Below are 7,848 nucleotides of genomic sequence, written 5' to 3'. Positions count from 1 at the left end.
CTGCTGAATTCTGAGCTGGAGTCGAGGGCTGAAGGCAGGGGAGCAGCAGAGGGACTTATCTGCTTGTATTGCCAGGGCTGGAAATCTGGACCCAGGGGAACAAGAGGGCTGTGGGGAGAGAGGGATGGGTTCCCACTGGAAAGAGTGGGGTTGCACTCCAGTTTGAAGGGCTGGGGTGACTCCATTGGCAGGACAGTGGAGGATTGATAGAGCCACATGTGGCAGAAGGCATTGTTGTATGTTGGCATCATTTCATGGGATATATACACTGGGGTGATAAATGGACTATGTTGGGGACTTTTTATGGAATACTGGCCCCAATAAAGGATATTCCTGAGGCATGAAAGCTCATGTGAAGTTACTGGTGACTCTGAAACAGGAAACAGAGGCAGGAGTACATGTTGTACTGCTGCAGAAGGGCATCCCAGATGCCCTATAACAGACCTTGAAGTGCCAGTTTAATTAGGAATTTATTCAGCATTAATATACTTGCTACTAGATGTTAAAACGAGAAGTAATGTTGCAAGAACAGAGTCCTGCCAAGTGACTGATCTTCATCATTACAATATTGATTACAGAGAGAGGATTTTGGAAAATTTAGTCCTGAAGCCTCAGGACTATATTGGTCTAAGTGATCTAAAGATAGATCTCAAGTTCTTCTGCACTGTGAAGTGTCAGACTACACAACTTCCTCTATCACTAATCAGAATTAGAGATGACTTCAAGCTGTAAAATTTGGATCCTGGTTTTGAGACGCACACACTATCACCCCTGGCCCCCCAAGTCTGGGGGTTTGGTTCCAGCCCACGATAAAGATAAATTATTAGCAATATTTGAATCTGAATAGCAGGTCTGATTTCAAATGCTCCTGAATATTCAGATCCCACATGTAGGCTTGTGCACATTTCTAGTCAAAATTGGTTCCACTGAATTTCTAACCTTGGACAGAAGTTCATTGTTAGGTGCCAGTAATCATTTAGTGCAGCTCCAAAACCTTTGTGAGAGGATTGTACTATAGCCCAGTCAGAATAATTCCAATGATGCAGGTAACTGCCAGACACTGTCCATTGACTGTCTCCGGCATGTCCATGGATCCAGGTACAGTGTTTTCATTCAGCCTTCCCCACAGCAACCAGCTCCAGCCTCCTCTCACGTAGGTTTAAAAGAAAAAACAAAATATTTTTACTAACTGCCTTTTACAAAATGTAGCAACTTCATCTCTAGCATCTTAAAACCTACAACAAAAGGAAGTAAACACAAACGCTGATCATATCTTCAAGCCCTCTATTTCCTTTCTATAGCGGCCAAGTGAGACAAAGCTAGTAAAAAAAAAATATATATATATATATATATATATTTATATATATATATCCTGCCCAGGTTCTACCCATTGGTCTCTCTCTGCTCCAGCTACAGCTGTTTATTTAACGTTATCAGATGAGGGTTTACTGCCTGAGCTGGCGCTATAGAAACTGAGTTGATGTTACCAGGAACCACTTTATAACTGCCAGCATTACCTTCAAGTGAAATATCTAGCAGAGTGGGAGCTGTGGGCAAATACCACCAGCAATTGCCATTAAAAAGTCAGATTTTGTCTATACTCTATAAGACCACATGGTGCTTTCTGAGATGACCAGGCTTTTCCTCTATGCTTAAAATAGGAAGCAGCCACTGTTAGCAAATGATGTTTGGAAGTAGCGTTGGTATAATCATCATCAGCCAATTACATTATTTTAATTTACACTGGCTATTAAATAATAATTATACATAAAATATTTGACATTTCTATTAGATTGTAAGCTGCTTTGGGTAGGCACCATTTTTATTGTGTTTGTACAGTGCCTGCCACAGGGAGTCCTGATCTCTGACTGGGGTTCAGAGGTTCTATCACGATACAAATATGATAATAATACACTAGTGCCCAAAGGTTCCTGTCAGGACTGGGGACGTGCTGGGCTCTCTGCAAACACACGCAGAAAAACAGTACATAATTTGAGCATTTATGTAGACAGGATGAGGCCTTCTGGTGTTGAAGGATAATTCTAACTGAACTTTTTTCAGAGTAGCAGCCATGTTGGTCTGTATCAGCAAAAAAAACAGGAGTACTTGTGGCACCTTAGAGACTAGCAAATTTATTTGAGCATAAGGTTTCGTGGGCTAAAACCCACTTCATCGGATGCATGCAGTGGAAAATACAGTAGGAAGATTTATATATACACACACACACACAGAGAGGACATGAAAAAATGGGTGTTGCCACACTAACTATAATGAGTAATCAATTAAGGTGGTCTATTAGCAGGAGAAAAAGAACGAGAAGTACTTGTGGCACCTGAGAGACTATAAAGAACAAGAATTTGTTAGTTTCTAAGGTGCCACAAGTACTCCTCATTCTAACTGAACTGTTAACAATAGAAATTGATTTCTTTACATTAGTATTAACCTATTTTGCATGTTTGTATACATTGGCTTACAGCCTCTTGATTTTATTGCATTAAAAAGGAGACTTGTGGTAATATAACCCCCTCATCCCACGATCATGCTGGCATACCTATTTTCCTTTATTGTATCCCAGGTTGCTGTTTCATTACCACAACACACTATCCCAGTCCCAGAGCCAGACATGTGGCTTTCTTGAAATCCTTGCCAATTCTAATCTGTAGCTCAAGTGGCTTGGCACCCGTTTCTCACAAAGAATTTTGGTATCCTGCACCTCAGTGAAGGTCTCAGCTACTTGCATTTATCTTTGCCCATTTAGGGTCTGTTTGCTGCAGAGTTACTGGTGATGTTTCTTTATTTAAACTTGATTCTGCCAAGGGCAGGAAAGTGTGACAGACATGCAGAGGAAGAAGGTGTAGTTCATATCATTACGTTTATTCTGAGGTGACTGCAATGCCAGGAAAAATGTGCACACTATTACTAATTTGTTTTTCTGTCCCATTTGAATTTTTTTTCAAAACAGGAATTCCTTGCTTCCTTAGTTACTAATTAAATCTCTTCACTTACAGCAAACCAACAAGGGCTTTCAATGCCATGGTGCGTAGCCAACTAATTGTAGCTTCTTAGCAGGAAGCTTGATAGGGAAATGACTGCTTGACTGGTTTTATTTTAGGGTGCCTGGGCTTGTTTAACTTGCATACCCAAAGAAGCAGATGTCTATTATTGTCATGTGGCTTAACGTACACCTGTGTGTGTAATACTACAGACTCATGGGAATGGATGAGATTGGGGGTTTGATTCCTCCATCTAGTCTGAGATCCTGCATCACAGCACTGGTTTGGAAAATGAGTGTCTTCTAACTAGTTCCATTTAAAATTCAAGCTTGTAGTTAAGGTGATCCCATCAAAAGGAAATCTGTATATTTTATCAGAAGCATGTAAGCCCCTTAGTTGGTCTTGAAAATTTTATCTTATCTGAAATAAAAAATGAAGCTAAAAATGACATTGAATTATATGAAGCACATTCTTTGAGATTGTGGGCATGATTCTGACTCTGACAGTGGTGTAAATAGGAATAATTCCATTGATTTAACCTGGTGTAAACCTGGTAGGAGAGAAGAATCAGGCCCATACGTTTTTAGAGGCAATTTGAGTTCTAATGTTGGCACAAACAAACATCTTTTTCAGCATGTAAATGAGTCATATTACAAACCCAGAATCATGAGTTTATAGAAAATGTTATCTGTGACAAATAAAGGTCTGATTATTTTAAACCTCTTTTCTGTTTTTCTCACATTTTGAGAACTTTATTTGGATATGGTCAGGTTGGATAATAAGTGAGATGATCCTTATATCTATGCATGTCAGTGCTAAAGAAAAGCTTATGCCATCTGAGGGTTGGGTGGAGAGGTTCCCTTGCATGCTCTGAAACAGTCCTTAGGGTATGTCTACACTGCAATAAGCCACCCACGGCTGGCCCGTGTCAACTGACTTCGGCTCTATAAAACTGCAGTGTCGACATCCAGGCTTGGGCTGGAGTTTGAGCTCTGGAACCCCATGAGGGGTGAGTCCCAAAGGCTCGGCTCCAACTGGAGCTGGATGTCTACACTGTAATTGTATATCCCCATAGCCTTAGCCCTGTAAGCCTGAGCCAGCTGACACTGGCCAGCTGCAGGTGGTTTATTGCAGTGTAGACATAACCTGAGAATCTGGTGCTTTGCTGAGAGTGGCATTGAAGTGTAGGTTTGATGGAGCAAGTCAGGGCTGACACAACCAGTAAACATTCTTTTACCTAATGACTATATGTGATGATGTCCAGTTCATTCTAACCTGTAAGTACTTTGAAGGCAGCAAGCTATCTGTGCTCATTAAAGTCACCAAAATGCTTAGGTTATTCGTTAGGCTGATAGAACCACATAAGTTCTTTACAAATTCACTTGAAACTATTCTGAAGGGACCAGATCCGTTATATTGCTTCCATGGTACCACAGTCCTGAGAGACACTTGTACCTAATGATTCATAATCTTGTTAGGTGAGTGCATGGCTCAGCGTATTAGTCATTATATGCACAGGCATTCACTTGGATTGGATTGTCACCAACAGAGATTTATGCCTCAGTGCATGATTAAAATGACTAAAGAGGCCAACTTTGATATAATGTACCTTAGTTGCATTATTCCTTAGACCTTGCCTAAATGAAAACAATTGCACTGCTTTAAATCTCACACCTTTAGTTAGCTAACCCACCGCAAACCCCTGGGTGGGCACTATTTTGGTTTAAAGCATTATTTTAGTTTAGCATAAGTTGATCTAGGAAATGGAACTGAACGAAAAGGGTCCACCGAGGAGTTTGCATACAGCTAGCTAAATTAGTTTTTAAAATACTATTTAACTTAAACCGGTACAACTTCTTTGTTTACACACAGTCTTAAATGCTTTACTACTGTGTTAGACTGCATAGTACTTGGGAGGTTTTCGTGTCAAAAATTCTCTGAAACATATGGATCTATCTAGTTAGTCAGAATGTCCGATCCTGCAATCATTGTACAGATCAAAATCCATCTGAAGTTAATGGGAGCTTGGTCTGCACAAGGATTATGCAAAGCAAATACAATATTCAGTACTTTTTTTTTTTTTTTTTTTGTATTAGCAGATGTATCAGGTCACTGTTACCTTGGATGTTCTCTTTGTCTACACATACAAACTTAACACAATCCCCTACCATAGATGCAGTTGTGTGTGTGTGTGTGTATATATACATATATATACACACATACTCACCCTGAGATTCTTAGTAAATCAATCTAATCCCCCAGTGTAGACGCAGCTAAGTCCATGGAAGAATCCTTCTGTTAACCAAGCTACTACCCACCCCACAGGGAAGTGGATTATCTACACCAGCAGACAAAACCACTTCCATCGATGTAGGAAGTGCCAACACTACAGTGGCATAGCTGCAGCACTGGAGCTGTGCTGCGGTAGCACCCATAAATAGACATGCCTGTAGCATGACCACAGGGGTTTGCACTGGTTTAACTAAGACTTTGTCTAAGTTAGAAAAGTTTTGCTGGCATAACTATCTTCAGGCAAGCCCTTCTGGTGCAGATACCACCTATACCAGTATAAAAGTGCTTCTGCTGGGATAGCTTACATCAGTTCCTTGAGAAAGATAAGCTACACTGGCAAAATCACTTCCATGCTTGGATAAATGCATCTACACTAGGGGTTATACCAATATAAGTAGTAGTAGGCATCCTTCAGTCTCGAGAGACCACGGGTATGCGCCCCTGAGAGGTAAAGAATGTACTCTGTTGGTTTTATGGCAGCCACAAACATGGCTGAAGAGACCCACTCGAGAGAGACAATCTCTGCCACATATGTCACATTTAAAGGTGATGTTTCAACCCTTTGCACTCTGCCTTCTGCGAGCTCTTTTCTCCTCTGCTAAGCTGGACTGCTTCCTCTTGTAACTCCAGAGACCTTTGTTAAGCTCTTGTTTCCAAAGGCTGCATCTTGAGTGTGATCTTTTGTCCACATCCGTGCCTATTTCTTTGAGGTCTTGCTTGCACATATCTCTATAACTATGTGTTTTTAAAAGTCACGCCCCCTAACTGACATCACTAGGCTACATTTTAAGTGTAGACCTGCTTTTTTAAAACTGATTTTATTTAGGGCTGATCTACACCCATCTTTTGTACACTTAATATATTGGTTAAAGTGGTACAACCTGTTAGTGTGGATGAGGTAATGGGGATCTAAAGGTGCTTGTACGGGTATCATTTATTTCCATAAGTATACATAGGCACTCTTAGTTGTTGTTGTTTTTTAAGTATCTTATTTATCTGTATCCTGGAGTCTGAATTCCTCCTCCAAAGCTATTCCATTTTAGCAGTTAACATATTGTTCTGTTTGCTCTCTAAAATTGTGCAGTCCTCACCCAGCCTAAACCTCACTGAAATCAATAGGAATTTTGCCTGTGCAAGGACAGCAGTACTGGGCCCTTAATTACTGAGCCCATTCAAACTGAAGAAACCATCCATCTCTATTGAGTGTGAAGTGCCTAGTACAGTGGGCCCCAATTCCTGATCGAGGTCTCTAGATGCAATTGCAATACTGTTGTTTAATTATGATAATATATTGGAATCAGTTTCCTGCCACTGAAATGCAGGCGCCTATAGCGCACTGATAATACCCTAGGAATGAGCTCCTACGGATGTTTCACCCCATCTTAGCTTGAGAAGCTCTGTGTTCTAAGTATGCATGGGCCTGCACACAGGAAGGATGTGGGACAGGGCAGTCTATTTACTTGTTTTTTCCGTTTAAAGAACAATGCTTTTTCTCAAGCATTACCAAGAAAAGAGGCAACACAACCACCCAATTCTCCCTTCAACCTTTAGTTTATTGATAGAGCATAGCCAAGGGGGCCCCAATGAGAACTTTCCAGCCAGTAGTGCTGTAGAGTGTAATATGGCTACTGGTTACTAGTGAACAGCTACACTACATAACGTAGGACAGGAAGTGAAAAAGTATCTGATGATATTGTACAAGAAGCTTTTAGAAAGGGGGAATGTAATTGTCAAAACTGGGATGAATTTTGGCTTGCAGAATATCTGAGAGCAAATGAAGATCATGGATCTATTTGTCATCCAAATTTATTCAGGGATCTATTTTACTTCATGGTTGGATTACAAAACCAGTTCATTGTGAATGTTACTTGAGATTTAAAATTTAAGTCACACGGCATAGCTGAGATAAGTCAGATGGTGATTACCATGTAGGAAGGGTTGTCCCTACTTCAGATATTTGTGCAGTTTTCCTTCCCTTTCTGAGCTGTGAACACCTAGTGTGAGAGACTGGGAATCTTTGGGATGAGCGCATGCAAAAATGGAAATTTGATCGTGACCTGCAAATGTAAAATGCAACCCCCTGCCAACATTAGAACTATGTGCTGATTGGTAAATGTCCTCAAGTGACCAGGATAGTAAAAGGAACATTCAGCGCATTTCAAACTTTATTCTGTTGCAAGTATTGATATACATACACAAACTTGGCAAGAAAAAAACTGTAGGGTTACTTGAATGCTATAGGCCAACTCCATTTTCCAGTTCAGTTCTGTGGTGGGTTGGTATGATGGGATGTATGATAGGCCCTTTGAGATTCAGAGGGGGTCTGCTTATTTGGGCTGTAAGCATCCTACACCAGCTGGTTCGCTGGAAACATCCTCCAACACTTCTGCACCTCCTGTGGCGCTATATCCAGGATCAGCAGAGCTTAAGAAGTGGTTTATTTGGCAGGTGTCAATCCTGCCAATTCCTCAAGCAGGAGGTAAGGAAGAGGGTTGAATGTTACATATAGAACAGAAGGACTCTTCTCCAAACAGGAGTGCAGAGGGAGGGCTTTACCTGTGCT

Source organism: Gopherus flavomarginatus, chromosome 8, assembly GCF_025201925.1.
Source record: "Gopherus flavomarginatus isolate rGopFla2 chromosome 8, rGopFla2.mat.asm, whole genome shotgun sequence".
Taxonomy (NCBI): domain Eukaryota; kingdom Metazoa; phylum Chordata; order Testudines; family Testudinidae; genus Gopherus; species Gopherus flavomarginatus.
Note: the sequence above shows the minus strand (reverse complement) of the source record.